The 27,449-nt window shown below is 43.6% G+C and overlaps 1 protein-coding gene and 1 pseudogene across 7 annotated transcripts in view; both read right to left on the bottom strand.

The window, feature by feature from the left end:
• tmem200b (transmembrane protein 200B) overlaps nt 1-24,858 on the bottom strand; it is a 31,093-nt gene extending 6,235 nt beyond the window's left edge. Inside the window, exons 1-2 of one of the 7 annotated variants that reach the window (XM_050034001.1) lie at nt 7,708-7,933; nt 7,462-7,600 (exon numbers count right to left, since the gene is read on the bottom strand). The gene's annotated coding sequence lies outside the window, so the exon portion shown is untranslated. Of the gene's footprint in view, nt 1-480; nt 497-3,603; nt 4,518-7,461; nt 7,601-7,707; nt 7,934-9,023; nt 9,384-17,992; nt 18,756-24,356 lie in introns of those variants that run through there. The other 6 variants (XM_050033998.1, XM_050033999.1, XM_050033997.1 and 3 more) reach the window with 6 other exon arrangements.
• On the bottom strand, nt 13,070-16,946 carry LOC126384283 (uncharacterized; annotated as a pseudogene).
• Nucleotides 24,859-27,449: the final 2,591 nt, after the last annotated feature.

Genomic DNA, 27,449 nt, shown 5'->3' with positions numbered 1-27,449 from the left:
GAGGACATTTTAAGAGTTAATGCAGCTAATGGTTTAACTACATGTTGCATCAATTAATTCAAATACTTGTGAATCTGTATCTAAGGGTGCACAAATACATCAGTCACTTTATCTTTTTTAACATAAAATGTAATTATGCATTTTGTCATTTATTTTAACAATAGTATATTTCTATTCAATTTTGAACAAATTTAAAGCCAAGTACACAAATTTAAAATTTATAAATGATGCCCACTAGTGGTAGTATCAAAAAAGACAGTGTGACAGAATAAATGGGCTGAAAGCAATACATAGACTGCAAAAGAAAAACTGATATTGTCAGAATAATCTAAACTATGTCATCATCTCGAGAGATGCATGATAATATTTGCACGTCATCGGTATCAGCCAATATTGGTTTTAAAATGAATTATCAGAATCGGCCAATGTACTTTTTCTTATTTTGCACAATGAATGACACACATATGAATGATTACATACATTGAACACTATTGTATTTCATGTCTCCATCTACTGGTGGGCCAGTATGTTGATGTTAATTCCACTACAGAAGAGACTTGATGATCTAAAATCAGGTGGGGGAAAAAAGTGGTTATATCGATATCGGTATTGGTTATTGGCCAAATGAGTTGTTACATATTGACATATTGAATATCGGCAAAAAATCCAATATTGTGCATCCCTAACCATCACATAATGAGTTTTTCTACAAAAGGGAATCTTTTAAGGATCCATCTGTGGTTAAAAAAAAAACTCCCAAAATGTCTAATCATACCACCAGACTAAATCCCTTTCCCCTTTCTATATTCTCTTTTCTTATAGCATCTATGACTGTCAATATTGTTCCAGTATATGAAGGAATATGGTGTAAGGTTTGGTCTCAATAATGTTTGGTAAATCTGTATTCATTCTCAATAATAAAATTAAAGCAAAAACATATCAAATAACATTTTTTAACTAACTTGGCTAACACTGTTTACAACCTAATTAACGCCTTTCTGTCCAGGTGTTCCACTGGATCCACAATCTATAGCACTTTTTTTTTACAGAGATTCTGAAATACTGTTGTAAAAGATTTGCCAATGTGCAGGCACTGCTTAGGAGGAGACTTGATGATCACTAAAAATAGGGGGAAAAGTGGATATATCAATATCTGGGTTTGGTGGATGGGTCCAACAACCACCGACTTTCACCCAGGAGGTTGGTTTTCGCTTCTTGATGATGATGAGGATTGTAAAGCTAAACCCTATTCTTTTTTCCTAAACCCAACGATGAGCTTTTGTTGCCTAAACCTAAAAAGAGCTTAAAGGGACATTGTGTAACACTTTCAGTTATTTATTGGCAAAAATTGATGTCTGCATTCATAAATATGTCATCATTGGTGTATCATTAACTCCATCAATAATCTGACTTATTCTCGTAAAAGCAGAATTGGATTTGTTTGTACATTGTGCGGGTAAGTCGTCTGGGGGGTTCCATAGAGTTTCGGCATCTTGAGAATACATCCGCCAGCATGGGACATACAGCCCCGCCTTTGGCGTTTTCGTTGAGAGCAAGGCCAGTGCTGCATGACTGACAAGCCAAAGGAGAGGGACAAGAGGCGCTTCGCTACTACCCCGGCAAATTTTAAAAGCCTGCACTACTGCAGCATAACAAAGTCCCACTCTTTGAGCATAATGCAGGATCATGCATATGCAGCATCACGGGAGACGGAATCCTTGTCACCAAGAAAGCACAAAAGGCAATCAAAAAGGCAACGTGACCGGCGAATTCTAAAAACGAGGGTCAACATCGGGGTAGCCTTTCCCAGGTGGAAAGAGCTGCTGAAGGAGAAAGGTAATGCAATTATAGGCCAGCGCCACTAACAGCGCCTAACAGCGCCTAACAGTGACAAGTGGCTCAACCTCACACACCTCATCCCTCTCCTCACATCAAGGCCTGTGATTGCATTACCTTTCTCCTTCAGCAGCTCTCTCCACCTGGGAAAGGCTACTCCAATGTTGACCCTCGTTTTTTGAATTCGCCGGTCACGTTGCCTTTTTGATTCCCTTTTGCGCTTTCTTGGCGACGAGGATTCCGTCTCCCGTGATGCTGCATATGCATGATCCTGCATTATGCTCGCTGTTGCAATACGCGTTTGAAACAGCGTGTTTTAGCGGCTTTAAAACACACAATGCACGTAACAGGCTGAAGTTGACACGGCATCCCAGAATGTCAACAACCAACGCACCCAGGGTAGCTTGCACATTGTAGCCTATCTAAGTGTGGAAGGGTCATGACCAAATGTCAATATGTGATAAGGTTGGAGTGAGAATGTTTTGGCAGATAAGTTGCTACCAGATTGTATGATGCTGTCTTCAGTAACATCATCCTCTACCAACCATAGTTCTTGTGGCCTCCATGTTTTATCTCAGTAGCGACCCTTGTCCCATTATGTAGCTACATTCTTGAGAAAGTATATGTCATCCCTGGCAAGTTCCCTGATAGCTTCAAAGCCTCTGTAACACTTTGCCATAGAACGCATCTGGCTTCAGATGAGGAATTAGCTCTAGTTACAAGCAAATACTTTCTTCTGAAATGCATTTTATCTGTCATCACCACAGAGACATTACACATTACACATAGATCACTGGAATCCAGACATATTTAGCCCTGCCTTAAGTCGGTCATCCATTGGTCAGTGGTTGTTCACAACGCACAGTCCTTTTTCAGTTTTAAATCATTTCAATTTAATTAAAGTCCTCAAACTGTTCCAAACCTTCCATGTCTGTGGGGAGCTTGTAAATTCAATGAGGTACAAACAAAAGTAGAGAAACACTCACACATGTGCTGTTCTTCTTGAGCTCCCTCATGGTCATAAACAACATAGAGTGAAATGGAAAAACAGCTTCAAACACTGTGACTGCAATTACTGTGAGGTCCTGAGCATGTTGCAATGAGAGTAAAATGTTCTCTCTATGCTGACTATCAGACAATGCATATTCTTATTGTGATGGCCCAACAGCAGATGGAGACATGAAATGTAATACCTTTCAATGTATGTAATATTCATTCATTGTGCAATTTAAGAAAAAGCATGTTGGCCTATTCTAATAGTTCATTCTAAAGCCAATATCTGCCGATACAGATGACAAAGGGCGGGGAAAAATCAATACAGCGTGGGATCGTGATATTTTGTGTGGCAATGCTGTATCAATACATGTTTGCCAAGTATCGATCTTTTATTATACATTACTAATTTTTGCAAATACACATTTTAATACAACCTTTGTTACTAGAATAATAAAAATCAATTGCTTTTTTGGTCCACTAGATTTTGCTGATTTTTTTTTTTTTTTTTTTACTTTCTTTGTTGGTGAGGTCAGCAGAGATCTCAGTCAGCAGCATTTGGCAGGAAGTTAATCAAAACAAAGATGGAGGCACCAGAGAAAGAAATCAGAAATGCGCCGTCTGCATTTAAATCAAACATCTGGACTTAGTTTGGATTTTTTTAACACAGAAGGAAAGGGGGACCTGGATATGACACATATAACACATGCAATTTGCAAGCAGTGTCGTATGAGAAAAAAATACTCTAGGAATACTACGAATATGAGGGCTCACCTCATACACCACCATCCAGAGATAGTGTTAGCCACTGACGGTCAAGCTAATGCTTAACCCGCTCTGGCAACACTGGACACACTTAGTTTGACAAAACCACCATCCAACTCTAAGAAAGCAAAGAAAATATCATAGTCCATCACCTATGTCATGTGCAAAGATCTCCATACAGCGTTGTTGAAAACAAAGGCTTCTGTTTACATGCTAAGAACACTGGAACCCAGGTATGTGACTCCACCCCAACATTTTTTCAGCAACACAGCTGTACCCAAGCTCTACAGAGAAGTAAAGCATAAAGTTGAGAAATCTTTGAGTACAGCAGGAAGGGTGGCATTAACTTGTGATGCCTGGACTTCAAGGTCAGTTGATTCATATGTGACTATAATGGCACATTATCTCACAAAGGACTGGCGACTGCTGTCTCACATTCTCCAAACTAGAGCACTACACGTCACAAAGTCACACCGCAGCAAACAAAGTAGACCTCCTGCTAAATGCAGCACAAGAATGGGGGATTGTTGTTGTAACAGACAACACTTCTTACATGGGTGTTGCCATTCAGTGAAGTGTAAAGTGTTTGGCTCACGCATTGCCAACAGTTCAGTTTGCCAGGTGTATGCAGCATTTCTGACAGGTTTTATGAAGGTGCTGGTCAGTCTGTCTGCTTTGCATTACATTTTGCTGCAATAAAAATGATTAAAGTCAGATGAACAGATTGAAAACTTTATCTTATGAGGTAAAACTGATGTTGATAAAGTTTTACTTTGGGTAATTAATTTGCAGTTGGAATAAAGGTGATAAATCACAACATATCACAATATATTTTATCACAGTAACCTAAGTATCGTGATATATCGTATCGTGGGTCCCCTGGCAATTCCTACCTCTACCGATGATGTCCCAATATTATCATGAATCCCTATTATTAATCATTAACAATACTTGGAAACCACTAATAAAATGGCCAGGTTTAATTTTATTGAAATTGATAATATCAGAGTACTTCTGTTTGTTTGTGTCAACACATTAATCATATTTATGCAACCTCAGGTCCGCTCAACAATCTTCCCCTCTGCAGTGGCTCTACACCTTTCCCAGTGTGAGACATAGGCGTTTCTAGACCATTTTTGGGGGTGCTGAAGCACCCCTAAATTGAATCCCAGCACCCCTAAAATTTGAGAGAATTTTTTATTTTTTTTTACTGTATGTCCCTTTTTAACAAGCTAGAAAAGTGTCACAACCATACAGTACCTGGTTGCAACGTAATATTTTAACAACAAAAATACAGCAGCACCCCCCCTTGCCTCAAAAATGGTTTGATCCACCCCATCCCTCCCACCTTTCCAGCGCTCTATCTGCACAGAGCAATGCGCTGCCTTCCAGAGTGCAGTAGTGGTGTAAGTACCTGGCTTAAACCAGGATATGTGGCATATTTCTTAACTTCTACCACTCAGTACCAACACATTATTATCATTACCAGTCCTCATTTTTGCAGCATTTAATCGTAGGTCACTGTTTATGTTGTTAGGTAGGAGTTAGCTGACGTTTTTTCTAGCTAGGAAATGTTACAGGTGGTCAGTACCACTGTCCTCTGTTTGAATATGAATGAGAGAAGCTAGCTGTTGTGTCATGTGCATGTGTTAATATCATACAGTCTATGGTTAATATTAAAGCCAAGGTGCTACTGACTAGCTAACTGACTGGATGCCCATTAACATTATAACTCCTATTGTGTGTATTTATTATTATTATTTTGTAGATTTCAACCACTTTTCTTTTTTGAAGTGTATTTTTATTTATGTATTTTTATTATATAATACAGACAAGAAGGAAAAAGGCAGAGACAAACATTGAAAAATTAAATTACTGTTAATGTGTTAATGTTACATGTTGTGCATTGCATTTCAAATAAAAGTCCAAGGTCCATTTTTGGTAATTTTGGTACTCACTATAGGGGGCTGGTTTACTCCAGAAACATACATACTGTTTATGTGTATGTTGAGGAGCTGCTGTATCAAAATGAGTTGTCTTCCCCCAGAAATTAGGGTTACGATATGTTTCTTTTATGATTCCAATCCATTCCTCTTTTGCTGTGGCTCAGCATTTAAATAACCTTTATCAGATTTGATGGTTTAGTCACAGACTTTCCCAAAAAGTGTTGTGCTTTTCTTTCACAAATGTGGGAATGAAATTGAGTTAAAATGTACAAAACAGTGAAATTTATCTTGCCTGGCCGGGCAGCTCTCCGGGTGCTCAGCACCCCTAAAACTCTGATCCTAGAATCGCCCCTGGTGTGAGATATACTTGGTTAGATGGAGAACGACTGTCCAGCTTTTAAGGTTCAACAGAGGTCTCTGATTGTTTTTGTTAATGAAAGGGTCATCAACTAAATCATTTATTCAGCATAATATTTAGTTAAAAAACTGTTCAACCGTTTCTCCAATATTTATATCTGTCCTTACGAATGCAATTATGCAAAAGAAAACCTTGTGCTAACTAGACTACAGCACATGAGTGAATTATTTTTTGATGTTGACTATCATTGTCCAGCAGTGACTAATGACTAGGGATGGGGGATAAAATTGATACAGCATAGCATCGTGATATAAATTAAGCATTAAAAAATTAAATTAAGCATCGTGATGAATAAATTATTAATATGACAAATACAAATTAAACGTTAGCCTACAAGAATAATATAATAAATTGCGTTTTCAGTCCATTAGATTCATTTTGCTGCTACAAAAAAATGGCTGAAGTGAGATGAATAGAGCAAAAATTTCATCTTATTAGATAAAACTGATGTTGACAAAGTTTTCCTTTTTGGACAAAATTTACAGTTGAAAAAAAGCTAATAAATCGCAATATATGTTAGTGCAATACTCAGCACATCACAACGCATTTAAAATCTCAATAATAATGTATCGTGACATAAGTATCGTGATAATCAGTGAAAAATAGTAACTAGTTACAGTTACTAGTTACTTCATTAAAAAGTAACTGAGTTAGTAACTTTGAAAACTAAAGTGTTAGAGTATAAGTTACTGCCAAAACTAACGGCATTACTGTAACACGTTACTAATAACGTGTTACTGCCCAACACTGGTGATAATATCATATTGTGGCTCCTCTGTTGAGTCCCAGCCCTACTAATGACTACATTGCAACACAACAAATCACATACAACATAAACTTTGTTATATAACTTTATAACTAGTAGAATTAACAATTGGGAGGAGGCAGCTCATAATATCTAACGTACACATTCCATGTTTGAAACTATCAATCAATCAATCAATCAATCAATCAATCAATCAATCAATTTTATTTATAAAGCCCAATATCACAAATCACAATTTGCCTCAGAGAGCTTTACAGCATACGACATCCCTCTGTCCTTAGGACTCTCGTAGCTGATAAGGAACCCCCCCCCCCAAAAAAAGGAGAGAAAAAAAACAACAATTATGGGCTGGGTATCATCATATCGACACATCATCAGTATGGGCCGATATTGGCTTTATAAATGATTGGCTATTTGAATCAATCAACATGTTGATAATGGCGGCGTTTCCCAGTTAAGATCGATCTTAAAGGGAAATTTCGGTTTATTTCAACCCGTCTCCTATCGTCCTAAATTTGGTTCAAGTGACTAGTGACATACAGATAATAGTTAGTATGTTAGCCATTAGCCTAGATACAGCCGAAGCGTCAGACCTGTTAAAACGTAAGAGAACGGGCATCCCTTCAAGTGCAAAGTTAGTCCACTAAACAAGGTTTTTTTTCACAAAGACCGCCTCATATCGTTAGGATAAATGTCAGAGAACATATAGAAAATGACATGTAAACGTGTTGTCTTACCTTACCGGTGTGCTGCCATGTTTGTTTACAATGTAGCTCTGCTTTCCAAAGCGCGGCCGAAATATCGCGAGAACAAGCAGCGATCTCATAGCGTGCCTGAACAAGCAGCAACAGCTGGAAGGCAGAACTGGACGGTCGCCTGAACAGAGGAGGAGGAGAGAGAGCGAGGCGCAACAGGTAACGTTAGAGGACGAGAGAGGAGGAATGGCTGCCATAAGGCTTTAGCTCTGGAGATTGGTGGTGTACCTGTGAATGCTGTGCCCCAGTGCCCACAGAAGAGGAATGCCTCTGTTGCAAGGAATGGGAGCGGTTGCAGCCTTATTTTCAAGGTCTGGATGTGACCGAGGACGAGACACCTCCACCTGGAGTAACGTTAGTATCCAGCTGGGCTTTATCTAGAGTTGGCGAGATATATTTCGGCTGCGCTTTGGAAAGCAGAGCTAGAGGGATAAACAAACATGGCACCACACCGGTAAGGTAAGACAACACGTTTACATGTCGTTTTCTATATGTTCTCTGACATTAATCCTAGCGATATGAGGCGGTCTTTGTGGAAAAAAGCTTGTTTAGTGGACTAACTTTGCACTTGAAGGGATGCCCATTCTCTTACGTTTTAACAGGTCTGACGCTACGGCTGTATCTAGGCTAACGGCTAACATACTAACTATTATCTGTATGTCACTAGTCACTTGAACCAAATTTAGAACGATAGGAGACGGGTTGAAATAAACTGAAATTTCCCTTTAAGACTTCAGAGCACAGTTAAGAACGTCTTAGCTAAGAAGGGTTGCTAAGATAAGAGTTTTTCCCAGATGAGTTCCCTAATGCCCTTCTTAGGATCGCTCTTAAGATCGCTCTTTAAGAAGCTCTTAACAGGAGCTGACCACTACCGCGGTGCTGAAACTAAATCAATCGATGTCAGGCAATTCGATCACCCACCACTTCATCAGCACATAAGTCACACACAGCCCTGCTACCTAACGCACTAATTCCCTGCTGCTCATGTGTATGTGTGTTCTAATAATTCTAATGAAAAACTAAGACAATAAATATTTGTTAATGATCTATTTTCATGACGAAAACAAGACTACAACTAAATAAGAAGTAGTCTTGGTAAGTGAATCATGAGGAAATGTATTATATTTAAACAAAAATATGAAAGATGGACGAAAGGACAAATGAACTTAGGGACCTGCATTGTATCCTGACCACATTGTATCCTACATTCATCAACGGTGTGTCTCTGCTAATGATCATCTTAACATGACCAGTTCACGGAAGGACAAAATTGACAGATTTATGGACTATATTAATCTACACTGAGAATCAGACAAAACGGCAGGTATAAACTATGAAAACACACAGGCAGCACGCTGACAGTTGTAAAAGAGTTAATGTAACATGTATGTGAGTGGAGACATACAGCTGCTACCCAACACACTAATTCCCTGCTGCGCATGTGTATGTGTAATTACAGGTAACAGGTGTATCCAACAGGTGTATCCAAGTAGCAATCACATCCATTTATGCACAGCAATTGGTTAATGCAAATATAAAATTACCTGTGGGTAGCTAGGTGCACACATTAAGACAGAATGGCAGAAGCAGGGCGCAAGTGGGCCAAGAGGTCACCTGCATTCACCCCAGAGGAGATGGCCATCCTGGTGGATGAAGTATGGCAGCAGCGGAACATACTCTTTGGCGGAGCAAAAGGCAAAAGAAATTTAGTGGCCAAGAACCGCATTTGACACGCAATCGCTGAAAAAATGGCTCCCTCCAGCCCCTGCAACCTGCGAGACTGGGTGGCGGTGAGAAAGGGCCTCTCGTCCCCCAGTGACTCGGGTGAGGATGAGCCATCTGGGAGCGGGGCCAGAGGAGCTCAACAACCAACCTCCCTGCCCCTCAGCATCAGCCTGCCCGACAAAGACGTCCCCTGCACACTCCCAAGCTCAAGGCCTGTCCCTGTGCTCCAACCCACACCAGCAAGGTCCGCTGTCCACCTGCACCTACAGCGAGACACTCGTGGGCCTCGAGAGGGAGAAGCTAGCCGTGCTGTGTTGGATCGAGGGCCAGCTGCCCTCCAGCAGGAGATGGTAGAGTTAAAGCGCGAGAAGTTGGAGCTGCAGCGGAGACAGCTGGCACTTGCCAAGGCGCAGTTCTTTTTACTCAATATTTCGGTTTGCTAGTTTGTAACTGCTTTATCTTTGTTATTTTTTCCCTTGTCCCTTTGTGCGTTTATTATTTTGTTTAATTTGTTTCTTGTACTTGGTTTTATTAACTGTAAAGTGTATTGAGACCATATGCCATGGTGATTTTGCACTGATTTGTTTCCCCACAATGCGCAATCTATCTCGTTCCATTTACTAATCAACCTCCCTTCATTGCAGGTGATGCAGAACCCATGTGACGGGAGGGGTCCCACCACTTTAGGCTATTTTATGTTTGAATAAACATGGTTTCCTTTTCAGCCGTGTGTTGTGTGAATCATTGCACATTATAAAGTAAGGGTGTCAAATCTACACACAGAGGGTCCCAGGGAATTGATATAATTTTATGATTTATTCCTAAAGACTACTCATGACATATGTTAGTGTGTAAAGCGAACACTTTTGCACTTGACTTAACAGATTACAGATACATGTGTTTTACATTATAAAAAATAAACTTAATTGCCTCTGTGCACTGCCTGTTGGCACCTACGTCCTATCGGACTAAAACTTTGCTTTTGGGCACTTAATCATGATATTATTATGATATTACATCTGCTAAATGAAATTGTAACATTGTAAAGTGTGCGTAATGTGCACTTCAAGCATGACGCACGTGCCTCTTCCAGCCAAAACCACATGAAAACTTCCGCACACTGCATTGACTTTCAAGAATACTTATTGTTAACGTTTCAGTGCTGGACCTTCATTAGGCAAAGCACTGAAACATTGCAGCAATAAATTATTCTTGCAAGGTAACAGTGTGCGGGAGTTTACATCTAGTTTTGCATCTGCTGCTCTTCTGTGCAGCCTCTTTCAACCCTAGGCATGATAGTTGGGTGATGTGGTGGTATGGGTGGTGTGGTGGTAGTGGGCTTATTGTTGGGTTTTTTATTTTGTGGTGGTGATCAGGGGAGTTGGTTAGTGTTCAGGTGCTTAGATGACTTGGTGACTGGTGGTGACAGGGTGGGAATGTCCGGAATCAAAACAGGTTGATGAGCTCCTGTCTGGCCTGGACACCAGCTTAGTGGGGCATCATCCTCTAATTCCTCGTCCTCATCCATGGGTGACAAGCGCAGCCCCCCCCAACAAGCAATGAATGCAGCGAAAGTGGGATTTCCATTTTCCAAACAGCCATTCAATGTGGGTCCTGGTGTCCATGTGGGTCTGATTGATCCTCTCCTCTGCTGGTGTTGCCGGATTGGTCACGGGGGTCACGAGGTAGCTACGGAGGGGGTAGCCACTGTCCCCAAGGAAGAAGCTCCTGCCAAACTCTCCCCTGCCAGCCTTCTGCCCCACAGCCGAGTTGGCCCACACGGCTGTCATGTGTGCCTCCTGGCCACCTGGCGACGATGTCGGTGATCAGGCCCCTCATGGTCCACCACCACCTGGGTGTTGATGGCAGTAAAGTGCTTCCTTCCGATCCAGCATGGGTCCACCAGGGAGGGGTTGAGGATCGGAATCAGTGTGCCATCCATCACACCAATTACCGGGGGAATCCCAAATCGATCCCCATGGTGTGGAATCCGTGGTGGACCTGGCGGACCTCCTCCCTTAGGGTGGGCATCCTGATGTGTGCCGGGGCATGGCGCAGCAGGATCGGTGTCACAGCTGCCACACTCTGTGATACCGACGCCTTGCTGAGGCCGGTGCCGTCTCCCACCACCTCCAGGAAGCTCCCCACTGTGTAAAAACGCAGCACAGCCAGGCAATGCACCTCCGGGCAGAGGGCAAAATTGCACCGGGTTGCCCTCCAGATGTGTGGAGACACTAACCCCCCTATTCCACCAGATGCATGTGGGTTGCGTCTGCGCTCTGGAATGGCAGCGAAGCCGATACGTTTCAGTTCTAGTCAATGTGTGTGCTTCCACCGTCTGCGGCTGTGCTGCGTTCAGGCTCCGTCACAGCTGCGGCGCTCCGGAGCCCTCTGCAACAGATAGGCAGGACTTCTATTTTTGCCGGACGCCAGAGCACAACGCAGCAATTCAGTGTGGAGCAGATTGTGCGGGGCAGGAAGTCGTGCACAGAAACAAAATAAAACATCTGGTTATTTTTTAAAATAAAATACACAGTGTTCACAGCGGATCATATTCCCTGCACTACACCTTGTAAACGTCATAATGGGCTGAGGCAGGCCTGAAGTCAACAGGTCAGAGGTTTTCAGACATCATTTCACCCCGTTGAAACCATGGACGAGGAGATGTTAATCATGAAGGTGCACCGAGATTTCTTCCTACTAACGTTACTCCTCTGGTTTTGTGGTTCTGTTTATAGAAACTACATCTTGTTATATCGTACGATTATGCATGAATTCGCGAGATCTCGTGGGTCCTCGTGACTCCCGCTGTCCGGCAGAGCTGCACCGCTCCGCACAACAAACGCAGCCGGTGGGTGTTGACGGACGGACCCAGTATAAGTAGGCTTGGCAGGTGATTAGAGGTGTGGTTGAGGTGTGGTTCTGCTCCCGAACCTAAGTTAACAGGTTAACTACATTTCACTAGCAAGAACCACGCCACAACAATATGTCGTTTAAAAGTTTAATGGAATGCAGGAGTTATTGAATGTTGAGAATAAATGAATGGATGTGGGTGAGGTAGAGGGAAGATGTCATCTGTTAGGCTGGTCTGGGAGGATGTATTGGAGACTGGGCAGAGGGAGACTCAGTGTGGGGGTTCCGTCTCAGGCATAATCCACCCGAGCTGATCACTGGCCCCCAAAAGAGTCAGATTTAAATGGAACTGATTTGAACATGAGCTTGACGGAGATCGTTAAGATTGTTGGGGATGTAGGAGCGATATGCTTGGGATGACCAGCGGCCTAGGACCTGAATGGTTTGGTCTGAGATGCCTAGTCTGGCTGCTGTGGATGCTGCACCAATGCGGAAGGAGTGGCTAGAATAGAGTTCTGGAGATACGCCTGAAATGCGTAGGACTTGGTGTAAGTGTTTCTGGAACCAGAATCGATTGGCCATTTTTCCTGTTTCAGTGAGAAAGAGTGGGTGTTGAGGTGATGCCTTGGCAGCATACCTGGAGCTGATGTATTTGGTCAGTGGCTCGTATGGGCTGAGGTAGGATTCGAGGCGGAATAAGTAGATAGGGAAAGAAACTCCCAACTGATCTGTTTTGCTCCTTCGGAGCGTGAATATGAGTGAGTCAGCAGTGTGGATGGTTATGTCAGATAGACTGGGGTGATGAGAAGGATTATAGACGGATGAAGTCGGGGCGAATTTAGAGCACCTCAGGAATCCGAAAAAGGCCAGAAGAAACATGGATTCTAGGGTTAGGTCAACCATAGGAGATATGTAGCCTGAACGAAGGGAGTGAATGCAGAGGCCTGAAGTGAGTGGCAATCGCCTAGCTGGGAGAGCTATGGGAGAATGAGAATGGGAGGTTGAAGGACAATGGAAGCCAGTGACTAGTTTGATGAAGAAGTTGATTCCTGCTAAGTAGGTCTGGATGGTGGAGGACCGTATTTTTTGGATGGAATGAGCATGGGTGATGAAATTGCAGATGGACATGACGTCCAGAGAGGGAAAAGGCAGCTGGTAGGTGGAGTGATATGCCTTGAAGCAATTCCAGTCAGTTAGGTAGGCTGAGAGTGTGCTTGGGGCTTTAAAGACCTAAATGGGCTGGCACCCCCTTATTTAATCGAACTCCTGCACTTTCATGCTCCCTCCAGAGCCTTGAGATCGGCCAGTCAGCTATTACTGGCTACTCCTAGGACTAGGCTGAAGACCAGAGGTGACAGAGCCTTTGGGGCAGCTGCCCCTAGGCTCTGGAATTGCCTGCCCCTGCACATTAGGTCTGCCCAGACCCTAGAGGTTTTTAAGTCTTTTCTGAAAACCCACTTCTTCTCTCAGGCTTTTAACTCAGGTTGAGCTGGACACCCAAACATTTTATCTAATTTTTATCTTATTTTATAACTCTTGTATTTTATTTTATTGTATTGTATTTTATGTATCTTATGGTTATTATTGTGGTGTACTATTAGGTACCTCATTGTATTTGCTTGTTTATTTCTATCGACCTGTTCAGCACTTTGGTCAACCTTGGTTGTTTTAAATGTGCTTTATAAATAAAGTTTGAGTTGAGCTGAGTTGAGACTGTCAAGAATGGCTTCTTGTGAAGCGTGAGAGAGGTTTGACAGCTGTGGAGCTAGTTGAATATTGTGGCTGAAAATGGTGGGATAGGTGTTGGGTGAAGATCCGATTCTGGGGCCAAGTGTCTGAATTTTTGGAATTAGAAGCGAGACAATGAGTCAGCAATGCTATTGTGATGACCAGGAACGTGGGCTGCCCGGAGGATGAACTGGTGTTGAGCTGAGAATAAGGTGAGTCTGCGCAGGAACTGCATGATGGCTAAAGAACGAGATCGACCTTTGTTCAGGATCTCTACGACTGCGGTGTTATCGGAGTGGATAAGTATGGACTTCCTAGACCATTCGTGCCCCCAAAGAATGGCAGCTATTATGATGGGATACAGCTCGTGAAGCGCAGAGGAAGGAGAGCGGGATTCTGAGTCGAGGGATTCGAACTCTGGGGGCCAAGCGGAGGCAAACCATCTCCCTCCATAGTAGCCGCCAAAACCTGTGGAGGGAGCCGCGTCTGTGAAAAGTTTAATGTCCTCAGGCTGGGTGATGAAGTCGTCGCAGAAAAAGGAAATGACATTCCAAGAAGATAGGAACGCAGAAAAAGGAAATGACATTCCAAGAAGATAGGAAATGTAGCCACATACGCATTTCCATTTTGCAGGCATCGTCTAGAATGACCCTATCGTGGAGAGAGGGAATGGCAGCAGCCTTAGACAAAAGGATGGACAAGAAGGATTTAGCTTGAGGGAATATGTGGATGGCATAATTGAGATGGCCAAGGAGGGCTAACAGCTGGCGTTTGGTGCATCTGTCTGCTAAGAGGTGGTTTGACAGAAGCAGAGAGATGCGCTGTATTTTTCTCCAAGGGCAGAGATGCTTGGAAGGAAATTGAGTCCTGGGTGATGCCTAGGAACTCAATGGAAGTGCCAGGTCCTGATGTTTTCTCCTCAGAAAGAGGGACGCCAAGTTCAGAGAAAGCGTTAGTGAGTGTATTGAGCCCGTGGCGAGGAGGTGAGGATGGTGGAGTGACGACGAGAAAATCGTCGAGAAGATGGAGAATGTAAGGGAGCCTGTAGTTGTTAGTAAGGATCCAGCATAGGGTTTCTGAAAGAGAATCGAAGATCTTAGGACTGCTTTTGCAGCCAAAGGTAAGGGGCACAGAAAAATAATATGCCCCCTTCCAGCAAACGCCGAAAAAAACGGCAGAAGTCAGGATGAATGGGCAAAACTTTGAATGCGCTGGTGATGTCTGCTTTAGAAAGCCAAGCTCCACGTCCTGCTAGCTGAATGAGGTCGATGGCATGGTTGATGGTTGCGTATTGCATGGAGAAATCCGGACTGGGAATGACACTGTTGATGCTTGGAATGTGTGAGACAGGTCCATAATTAGCCTCTTTTTTCCAGAGTATTTGCGAGTGGCAACACCTATTGGGCTGATGCGGAACAGAGGAAAAGGAGGAATATCGAACGGGCCTATCATGAATCCTTCTTTGACCTCTTTAGCCAACAGGGTGTTGACAGTGTGAGGTTCTGCGAGAGCAGACTGGAGGTTGTGACAGACGTGGGAAATGTCAGGGAGAACTGCCATACTGGGATGAAAACCATGTGTGAAGCCATCCATAAGAAAATGAACAAGCTGTCTATCAGGATGGTTTTGTAGAGCGGTGGCAAGGACATTTACCTGAACGGGGGTGCTGAGGTGCTGTGCAAGTTGGTCTGCAGCTGTGGTTGGATTGTGGGGGCAGGTGCTCCTGGCATGCGCGCCGCCGCAGAAGGAGCAGACATGCAGGAGACGGCAGTTGGAAAGAGCACTGCCCAAGTGGTTGAAATTGTTGCACACCATCCTGCCGCCCTGGTAGAGGATCGGCCTTCCCCCTGTGTCGACCCCCTTTGGCATAGGGACATTGACCGAAGGACGTATGTTAGCGGGCCTAGGAATGGTGGGAGGTGGGGGTGCGGCAGGTGACAGGCGGTTAAAGACTGTGGTGTTGCGTGAGGAAGATGGACGTGAGCGAGGCAGTGGAGCAGTGACAGTGCATGCTGTGGCAGGGTGAGAAGGGGCTCCACATAGCTCGCAGGAAAGGGACGTGCGGGCTGCAAATATGCAGCAGTAGAGTTCAGAGTCAAGGGTGCCCCAGTATGTTCCCTGGTTAAATTACTGTATCCGGCCAGCTGCTTGGTTAGCGAAGTGCACATGGTAACTGTAAAACCCTGTCCCTCCAAAACCTAGGATAGACCAGCTGGAAGTAAAGGAGGAGGCTGGAGATCACCGAGTTGGTTAGCCTGTGGTGGGACCCCTTGAGTTGCTGACTAAGGCTCTCCTGCTGCTGCGTTGGCTATTGCAGAAAAAAGAGGAGCAGAAGCCGTGTTGCTGGGAACGGCTGAAGGAAGCATAGAGGAAGGGATGATGGGATGAAAGGATGTATGTGCACAGGGATTTTGTGAAGCCTGCGAAGACAGGGATGAAAAGAAAGCTGAAATCATCTGAGAGAATTCAGGAGCAGAGGGAGCAGGCACAGGGGGACATACAACCTGGCCCCCACCTGAGGGGGCTGATGATGCAGGCTGTGGCTGAGGCAGCGACGGCCCTGTGACATCACGCCTGACGACACTGGCAGTTGGTGGCACGGGTGAGGAAGCCGGAAGAGCGGGAGGTATGGAGTCTGTTGCTGCGTTGATAGAGGCTGAATACAGTCGAAAAAGTGTGGCTTTGTTGGCATTGCGGTGAAATGGGATGCCCTCGCTCCACAGGAAACGTTGGAGGCGAGTGACAGTCCAGTCTCTGATATTGGGCTCAGTTTGAGGACGCGGAGAATGCCGACTCGCGGTGCGCCACGTTGAAGAGCCAGGAGCTGGAAGCCTAGGCGATGGGGTCAGCTGCCAATGAGGAGAGGGTTGGAGCTGGCTCCTACACCCGTGCTCGCGGTGTGTGGTCCTCGCTGAAGGAGGAGAGGAGATCTGAGATCTGCGGACCCCCGCGGTCTGAGTCGGACTCGGAGAAATCTCGTTGGCGGAGCTTGAATGGAGACGGCGGGACTGAGGTACGCTGACCACTGAACGCAAGCGTCCACGCCAGTGTGTTTGGCTGCGGTCTGGTTGCTGCTGCGAGTCTGGTGGACCAGTGTCGAACAGATCATCGAAGGGATCGCCGTCTGAATCGGTCGGGTAGATCTGCAGTACCGGATCCATGGTAGGTAACGTTAAGACAATCTTTACGTTTTTGTCTTTGTTTGAAGTTTTCTCTATGAAGCGTTTAGGCGAGACGCACGGTCTGTCTGAGCTCGAGAAATCTTGAGACAAACAGGGTAGGATGGGTTGACCCAGTATAAGTAAGCTTGGCAGGTGATTAGAGGTGTGGTTGAGGCGTGGTTCTGCTCCCGAACCTAAGTTAACAGGTTAACTACATTTCTTTTCTGTCACCAATTAATGCTAAACATTATAAATCTGAAGTATAAAACAGATCAAAATATATATGGTGCACATTGTTTTAATATCTCCTTGCTTAGTGTAATATTAATTTGCCTGACGCGGCTGGATCTGTGAGCGTTTGGTCGCTAAGAAGACTGTTAAGAGTGGGTCAGCTCGATCTTACAACTCCTTCTTAGTGAAAGATCTTAAGCTCAGAGCGATCTGGGAAACGCGTTTTTCTTTCACGGGAGGCTTAAGAGCGTTCTTAAGAAGCTCTTAGCGCTAAGATCTTCTTAACTGGATCTGGGAAACGCGGCCAATATTGGTACATCATCGGTATCAGTCAATATCAGCTTTAAAATTAACCCAAAAATCCAGTGGTTACAACTTCTCGAATGTAAAGAGTTGTTATCTATGAAAGTCAGTTCAATATTTTGGGGTTTTGGACTGTGGGTCTGACAGTCCAAAATATGGCAAATATGGCAAAACCATGTCTGGCATTTTTCAGAACATTCTGATCATTTACAGACCAAACAATCAATTTATCCAAACTGGCACATTACTAAAACAAATGCAAATAATCAGAAGTTGCTGCCCTACTTTTCAACATTGTTATTTAGGCAAAGGCGTTGTACAGCTGTTTGTCTCTAGACATTAAATGGAGTTAATTGTTTAACTGAGGTTCAGGAGCAGGACCACGCCTCAACCACTCCTCTAATCACCTGACTAACGTATATATACCAGCACAGCGCTACCACAGGCCTGTCAGATCTCTCGAACATTGGCGACCCTAAGTATCTCAGCAAGTGTGTTTTTCGTGTACTCACCAAGATGGATCATGTGCTGCAAGTCAACCCGTCCGGGTCCGACTCCGATGACTTGTACGACTCCCTGTTTGAGCCAGGTGATCCTCTGACTCCGTCTCAGCAGTCTGCCAGTAGCCGACACTCCCAGGGGAGCCGGCCGCGCTCCGTGGTCCACATCCCTCAGTCTCGCCGTGGCTCTCCGTTGGGCTCCATCAACGAGATCGCCCCGACTCCTAGCGGGTCCCAGGCCTCCTCTCCTCCGTCCTCGCGGGTGGGAAATCGACGCCGCGTCCACAACCGTGGGAGCCAGCGGCGGTCTCCTCCTCCCCCTTCCCGCAGCGGTGCAGTGACTAATCAACCTCGCCGCTCCCGCGGCGCTCCGTCGCGCTCCACTCAGCCATCTCCACCATCTCCACGTCCACAACAAGAGCCCAACATCAGGGATTGGACCATCGCCCGGCTCCGGCGGTTCCTGAGGGCAAAAAACATCCCCTTCCACCGCAGCGACAATAAGTCCAGGCTGTTCCAGCTCTATTCAGCCGCTGTCCGGGCCCACGAGACCACAACTCCTTCTCCCAAGCCGGCCGCACTTCCAGGTTCCCTTCCGGGGCCTTCTCCCGCCAGCATCACCATCGGTGACGTCACGGCGCCTCCACCACTCCAGCCGGAGCAGCCTCTCTCATTCATTCCCCCAGCCAGGGGTCAGGTCGTATCACCCCCTGTGCCTGCTCCCTCTGATGCAGATATGTCACGCGCAATATCTGCCTTCTTCTCCTCCCTGTCTCGCAGGCCTCCACTCTCAGCCCGTGCGCACACATCCTCCATCCCCACATCCCTTTCCTCTACCCTTCCTTCCAACTATCCTGTTCCGGCTGGCATCGCAGCCCAGGAGCCCCGTCCTGCAGCACAACAGGCTCCTCCGGCGGGTGTTTCACTGCCTTCCACTCTCTTTCCGACGTGTCTCTCCTTACCCCTCCCCTACCCCCTCCCTACCCCCCCCCTTCCCCAACACCCTAATGTTTTTTCCTCTGCTGCCGTCTACACTCTGGCCACAGCCACACCACCGGCTCCACCAACCTCTGCCATCCACCGCCTCTCACCCGTCTCGCACTCACTGCGCCAGCAAATATTGTCCGGTAATTATGTAGACCTAGCCCAGCTCATTCAGCCATCCTTTTTCGACGGTAGTCAACCCAGGGAACTGCAGACTGTCCTCAGTCCAGTTCTACTAAAGCAGTCACTGAGCGCGTTTACATGCACACTAATAAACCGATCATTATCTGAATTCTGGAGTTACCTGATTATTCAAGTGGTCATGTAAACAGCATAATCCGATAGGCTTTATCAGATTAAAGCCATTATCTGATTATGAAAAATCAGATAAACACGTCTAGATTTTTCCCCAATAGTCAGATTATTCGGTGCATATATACCCTTTAATCTGGTTTCTTTCGGGTTTTGCTATTTTATACTCCCACTCCACTACATTTTAGAGGGAAATATTGTACTCTCTACTCCACTACATTAACCTGACAGCTTTTGTTTCCTTTCAGATAAAGATTTTACATAAAATAATATATTTTTATATTCTCAGTGTTTAAATTGTCACTTTTATTTTATCTTACTTATATGTTATGCACTTTGTGTGACAAGTTTATATACAATACACTTGTATATTGCACTTTGCAGTACTTTTACTATGAATCTACCCAAAGTATGTAAAATTGGCTCCACCTTGATAAACTACACATTAGAATGCTCTCACGTGTATTTGTTAATGATAAAAACAAACAGTACTGTAAGATTATAAGCTGTCAGCATGATGAGTGCTTTATTTTGCAAATATATGACTTGCATACTTTTCAAGGTTTTTCAAGGATATGAGTACCTACTGTAACAGGAAGTTTGAGTTTTATGTCATGTACTTGAGGAGAAATCCAACTGAAGGACTGAATCATGTAAACCAGGTTTTTCCGATTATCACATTATTGAAGTGCATGTAAACGCATCAAATCGGATTATTACCATTACCTGATTATTACCAGTTATCTGATTATTGTGCGCATGTAAACGTGCTCATTGCCAGCCAGGTCTAAAGACTTAACTCCTGTTGAGTTTGCTCTACTGTAGCTTTCTCCCTCTTTCGTGATGTCATCTGCTCTGCTTATCCTTACCGTCGATCAGAGCTGGACGACTATCTGTCCATCGTGTTGGACATGGCTTTGCGTTTCGGGGGGGCGGGATTTTATAACTACCATGTCCACTTTGCTACACAAGCAGCCGGCTGGTTGCAGCAGCTAAATCAGGGGATGTACTGGGGGGTCTTCGATTCAGACAGCTCATTCCTCCCTCTCCTGCAACTTATGCGGCGCCCCTTCTCACCCGGGCCTCTGCATGCACTATCATGGCTCCTCCACCTCTGTAGGTTTCGGCGGGTATTACGGGGGGAGGTGGTTTGCTGCTGCTTGGCCCTCCGAGTTCGAGTCCCTCGACACAGAGTCACGCTCTCCCTTGTCTACTTTGTACGAGCTGTATCCTGTGATCATCGCCACTCTAATTTGGGGACACGAATGGTCTAAAAAAAATGCATCACTATTCACTCTGACAACATAGCAGTAGTAGATATCATCAATAAAGGCCGTTCCCGTTCCCCAGCCATCATGCCATTCACCCGCAGACTCACTCTCATCTCCGCTCAGCATCAATTCATCCTCCATGCGTCTCACATTCCCGGTCACCACAACGCCATCGCTGACTCACTTTCCCGCATCTGTCTACGATCCTTCCCGTCATCCCATTCTATCCGACATCACCACTCACACTTCCGACTCGCTCATATTCACACTCCGTAGGAGTAAAACCGATCAGTTTGGAGTATCCTTTCCCATCTACATCTTTCGCCTCAACTCCTTTCTCAGCCCGCACGAGCCACTGACCAGATACATCCACACCCGGTATTCCGCTCGCGCTTCACCACAAAATCCCCTCTTCCTCACTGAAACAGGGAGGATGGCCACCCATTTCTGGTTCCAGAAACACTTCCATAATATCCTCCATCTCTCCGGAATTTTATCAGATCATTACTCTTGCCATTTGTTCCGTATCGGCGCTTCCTCCTCAGCCACCAGATCGAGAATTTCAGACCAAGTCATCCAGGTCCTCGGCCGCTGGTCTTCACAAGCATATCAAAACTACATCCACAATAACCTCAATGATCTCCGTCTAGCACACGACAGACTAAGTCTCACTTAACTAGACTCTTTTGGGGGCTTCCTAACAGCACGGGCTCACCAGGACACGAGACGGAACCCCCACACTGAGTCCTTCCGCCCACATCTACACCTCACCCAGTCCGACCCTCCGATGACGTCATCTCCATCCCGTTCATTCATCTGCAAATCTGCACTCCCCCATTCATCACCACCCCATTCATAACCATTTCTCTGACAATTACATCTTCATTAAATCTTTAAACTGCATTTCGTTGTGGTGTGGTCCTTGCTAGTGAAACAATATTCAATTGAGATGTTTGGCTCATGCTGTTTTTTTTCTTAAACTCATAGATGTTTGTATAATGTACACGTATTTTAATGTCACTGGTATCAGTTGTGCAAAGGTTGATGAAATAACTGCCTTATTCATACAGCAGTTTGTTCTTGTACTCCCCTTTCCTTTTGGATCATGACTGCAGTAACACAAACATGTCCACTGGAGGAGAAATCCTAATTAACAGTGGACATTCACAGTGCATTCACCAGCTCTGACACCAGATTCCATTATTAGAGCAGGAAGGTTGTGCCTAATTGTAAATACAAATATGATCAAGAGGATGCTCAGAATTCCAAATTACTGTATAGCCTCATTTAAAGGTCCACAGGTGATAATCCAACTGTTCTCTTAAATTGGCTGTTATACTGCTCAATCCCCCATTTGTATGTATTGTCACTTTGGGTAGTACAGCTTGTTGCTCTGCTGAGCTCATTTTACCATGTTGTCCCACTGCTGTCATGTTTGGTAATCGACTCAGAAAGATGCTTGAGATCCTGAAAGCCTACTCTTGACCAAAAACATTCACAGGAAGAAACAAACCATCTTCTTCTGACAAGCTAACAGTTAGCCATGGTTTCCTGGTGAACCACTCCACGCAAAATCTGCGAAAATTCTCACCAGTGGTTCGGTTTATAATGGCTGGTGGCCGCTGGCATGTTTAATGTGTCGAAGATAATCCACATTGTTCATGGTGACCACAGTTACCATCCTCTTCAAAAGTAATATTATTTTCTGTCAACAGTGAATGATGACAACAGGACTTGGCAAATAGCCAGTTGAATTTACAGTGGGGCAACAGGCAGTTCCGATTTGGCATCACATTTGTGCCATCTGCTAACAACTGCTGGCTTGTCATAGAAGATGCTTTTTTTGGTTTCTGATCAGGGACAGGTTTTCAGGATCTAAAGTATCCTTCAGAGAGGATTGGCAAAGTAAACATAGGCTACTGTACAGCATGGGTACTGCCCACATAAACTGATGGCACATACAAGTAAGGAATAGTGTTTTTTGTTGTTGTTTTTTTTCATAATTTATTGCAGTGATTAAAGGCTCATCAATCCAGACCATTGTTTCTTTTGTGCACATCATTTATTTTTTAAATATAAATTACAAAAAATAAGTGACACATACTCAACATAACCATACAAAAAAGAATATAAAGAAATAAAAATAGGGGCGTCGGTGGCTTAGTGGATAGAGCAGACGTCCCATGTACAAGTTTTAAATAAATGAAAATACTAAAAAAAAAAAAAAAGCAAGGAATAGTGATGCATGCATGAGCATGTCATTGGTATTAGCCAATATTGGCTTTAAAATGAACTATCAGAATTGTCCTACATGCTTTTTCTTAATTTACACAATAAATGAATATTACATACATTGAAAAGCATTCTATTTCATGTCTCATCAGCTGGTGGGCCATCATAATAAGAGTATGCACGCATAATATGATTTTAATTCCACTACAGAAGAGACTTGATGATCACTAAAATTAGGTGGGGAAAAAAGTGGATATATTGATATCTGTACCAGTTATTTGCCAAATAAGTTGTAAACTACATTGGCATATTGGATATCTGCAGAAAAATATCCAATATCGTGCATCCCTAGCAAAGAATTGAAAAACAGCAACTTGAGGAGAACAAGTGTTTGCTTAGTTAGATCATCACCTTAAACTCCATGGGAAATGATCATTATCTTCTATGCATTAAACAACCCAACGGCCACCAGCCATTATAAAGTAAGAATTGAAGACCAATCTTTTCAAAATGGCCTTTGTCCCATCCTAAATTGTCCACTGCTTGTTCCCTGGTATGTTTCTGTCTGAGGCCTCAGTAGCCTGTATTTGCTCTGTTTTACTTACTTTTTGTTGCCTTGTTTTATTGGTTTATTGTCTTTGTTCTTATTGATTGCATGTTTTGCATGTGTTTTTGATTACTTGATTGTATTTTGTAAAGCAAATGTGAATTTCTTTTTTGTGAAATGTGCTATAACAAATACATTTATAATTATTATTTATCATTATAATTATCACAGATTTTACATTTATTGGTTTTCCAGGAAAACATGGCTAACTGTTAGCTTGTCAGAGAAGATGCTTTGTTTCTTCTTGGTATGTTTTTCGGAGGGGATGGTACCTGGTCAGGACAGGCTTTCAGGATCTCAAGCATCTTTCCGAGAAGGTTATCATACATGAAAGCAGTGGGACAACATAGTAAAATCGGGCTTGTCTTGAAGAGTAAACATAGGTCACTGTGCAGAATGGGTACCGGCCACATAAACTGACAGCACATACATGCAGAGAATTAGGCAACAGCAAGTAGAAGAGAACAGGTGTGTGCTCAGTTGGATTATCACCTCAAACTCTGTGGGAAATGTGAAATAGCCATTTTGTCAATTGCAATATGGTGTTGGGTTTTGCATCTGTCCAAAGTGGGTATGGCCTCACTATTTTTTCTGACTAAAAAGGCCACTGCATAGACATACCGTTATCATACCGTTCATCTTCTGTTTTCCAACCAGCAGAGGAAGCTGAACTGGAGCCAGTCACCCCTGGGAAGCCACAAGTTGAGCTTCATGATGGGAATAGACGTGTTTTAAATGTATGAAGATGACCTCACAGCAGGGTGTGGAAGGGCGAAACCATACCAATAAACATGTTTTTTTTTTATAATGATACGAATGCAACACAAGCAACACGGTTTTTGTTTTTTTTCTATGAAGCCCGACAGAGGCAGGCTTTACCCGCTGTAATCATATTCAGTCAAGGCTTCAGTTATGGTAAAATCAACATGTAGCTTCTTTAATTTACAGGAATAAGGCGTTTTATCTTTACCTTAACAATGGACAGCCGTGAACTGTTCAACTACCTCCCCGAAAAATTGTGTCTGCTGTTTGGAGGCTACAAAGAGACAGGAATGCGTCTGACTGACCGTGCTGCTGCATTCCTCTACAACACACACCAGCTCACCATACACACTGTCGTCAATGAAACTGAAAGTCACAGTGTAACCGAGTCCATTTCATTCAGCTGCTCTGACTGCAGCACATTTAACAATCCAGCAGCCGGTGACTTTTGGAAACTTGCCTGTATTTCTCGGATCCTTTAGCAGCTTGTTCATAGTTTGAGGACACATAACATCCTGATCATTTGAAATGAATAGTCTCCAGGCTGTGCCAGACCCAGCTGTTCACTCTATTCCAACACAAAGCCTTTCATGCGCAGTCTTCATCAAGTCCTCCAGACTGTCTCACAGAAAGCTCGTTATTTTCACGAGGACAATGAAATCCAGCAGAGCCCAGCCCGCCGCTGTGTCCGCTCTGTAGTCTGTCTGCAGCCGCTTCCAATGGACCAGCATATTATCAAGCCAGCAACAATTTATACCTCCGCTGAGAGAGACATTGTGTTTTTCAAAATAAAAGAATTACTGGGGCCCCGAACCTAACAACACACCATGGTGTATCCATTCCCGGAGCAGTTAGAAAATGTCCGGTTATCATCCAAACGCAGTGGAGGAAAATAACTGCACATTTATTCAAGTTGTATATATATATATATGTATATATATAGAGGGAGAGAGAGAGAGAGAGAGAGAGAGAGAGAGAGAGAGAGGGTTTGTGTCAAAGCCCCCACATTACTCATTCTCCTTTAAAAGAAAGTAAAAAGACAGTTTTTAAAAGACAGATTTTACATAGGCCTACTGCAGTGTAATTAAAGATAGCTACTATACTTTGCACTTTCTTTCTACTCGATTACATGCCACTCGGCAACAGTTACTATACTAGATGTTTATCAGATAGTGCTGTCGAAACATTTATGGATTTATTCCATGGACATTAAATTTAACACCATGTCCCTCTGTAACTGAGGCAAGTCCGGTTCCAGGCAGGCATAGCCTATGAGGGGGCAGTCATAAATGTGAAGGGGGCATCATGCTCCAGCACATTTTTGCTATAGATAGAGCTGACAAATAAAGGTCACTCACTCATTCACTCACTCACTCACTCACTCACTCACTCGCAGGATGTGGGGACGCTGTGTGAGTGCCCTATAGAGGGTGTCAAAAGGGTCAGGATACGGTCAGGGTACCTTCAGGCAGTTCGTTTTTTCGTTTTAAACCAAAAACGAAAAAACGGAAATACCATGGTTTTCCCGTTTTTTCCTTTTTGGTTTAAAACGAAAAAACGAGAAAATGGAGCCGTTTTTCCGTTTTTGTTGTCAGAATCAAAAAACGAAAAATGACAAAACCAAATTCAAATAACAGCCCGATTTTGTTTTTTTGCAGATTCATTTTTTCATTTATTGTTTTGGACAAAAAGTAGAACGGTGGTGACATCAGAGAGGGAAGTAACTTCAAAATAAAAGACAGGAAGATAAGCTTGCCTATAAAACTTAAAAATATCCTATAAAACTTTCCCATGTATCTTTTATTTCCACTTACACTTGATGTTTTACACATTTTGAAAAGCTGCCTGCCATTGCTGTGAGGAACTTTTTATTCATAAAAATAGAAATAAAATGTCATGATAGCAAATTTTATGGCTACAGTAAAACTTGTTATTTAACCATAACGTTGCTGTTCAGAGGGAAATCGTCATGCATGTTGTTCCCATGAAGGACGTATAGGGATTCCCTCAAAGGTTGTGTTTTAATATTCATTCGCCGAATTGTTTGAAATAAAGTAATCGAGGATATAATAAATTATTGTGTGTGTTGCGTTGTTTTCTCCATAACGCATTGTTGCGTCAGTGAAGTGTCAAGCTGATGTTTGTCCTTTTTACCAGCAGATGGCAGTAGGCCTATGGATTTATTTGCTGTCAATGAAAGCCTGGTTTTCTTAGTTTCTTCAGGTTATTGATACAGACAATTCAAATTATATGCAGCATATATATACTTGTATTCTTTTATATTGTTGTATCACATAGGCCTATGCATTGTTGGCAGAGATGGGCAGCATTTTAATTACATGTATTTAAAATGTTTTATCACCTACTATGACAATAGAAATGTCTTACAAAATATAAAAATATATAAGTTAGTGGCAGCCCTAACTGTATGCAACTCATCTGATTCATATTATTTAACCTGTTAGTGTTTCTTGCAATGTCCCTCACAAATAAACTAATAAATACATGAATACAAACACCTTAGCTACTATTGCACATTAGAATGTGATGAGGAACCTTTAATGTTCATATGAAGGCAAGTGAAGGAGCTGCTATGTTATGTTCTAATAACCTTTCCTATTTTAATTTAAACTTTTTTATGTCAACCTCCCAATGAGGTGCAGTTTCCTCATCGCTGCCCTTTGCATTGAGGCCCTCCAGACTGGACTGCTATGGACGGAGTGTAGGGTGGTCCTCCTTACTGCTGGGCCTGACCTGTACTGGGATAACATAGTCTTGCAACAGTGAGCCTCGACAAATATCCACTTCATGAAAACTGGGATTAAAAAGTACAGCTATGTTATCATTTATGACCTGGATGTGATTGCAAGTCCATAAAACCAAGCAACTGTATTGATGTCTGTGTTGTATTTGTTTAAATAGTCCTATAGAATGATGCCAGCAGCATTGTCACCCTTACGCTTCTCAGTTTGTTTATACTTTGAATATAACTAATCTAATGATCCAAACTGAATAATATTGAAGTGGCACAGTAATGACAGATTCAAAATGTAGTGTGTACCAGTTAAAGTATTAAGGCCAGGCTTGTGTTGACCACAACATGCGTAAAGTGGGGACCACAAGCAGTATGATAACAAATCTTTAACAAATCTTTACTTTTCAATGAACACAAGAAAAAAAAACTCCTGTTTTGTCCTGGCTGGAATTAAAAATGAAACGGTCAGGAGACTCTCGCTCTTGCCAGGGACGTGTCCGCCGGGAGGTTTGGACTGGTGATTCTCAGGAGCAGCACATACTGCGC

This window comes from Epinephelus moara, chromosome 22 (assembly GCF_006386435.1).
Source record: "Epinephelus moara isolate mb chromosome 22, YSFRI_EMoa_1.0, whole genome shotgun sequence".
NCBI classification, from domain to species: Eukaryota; Metazoa; Chordata; class Actinopteri; order Perciformes; family Serranidae; genus Epinephelus; species Epinephelus moara.
The sequence above is the reverse complement of the archived record's forward strand: the minus strand, read 5'-3'. Positions and strand labels throughout refer to the sequence as shown.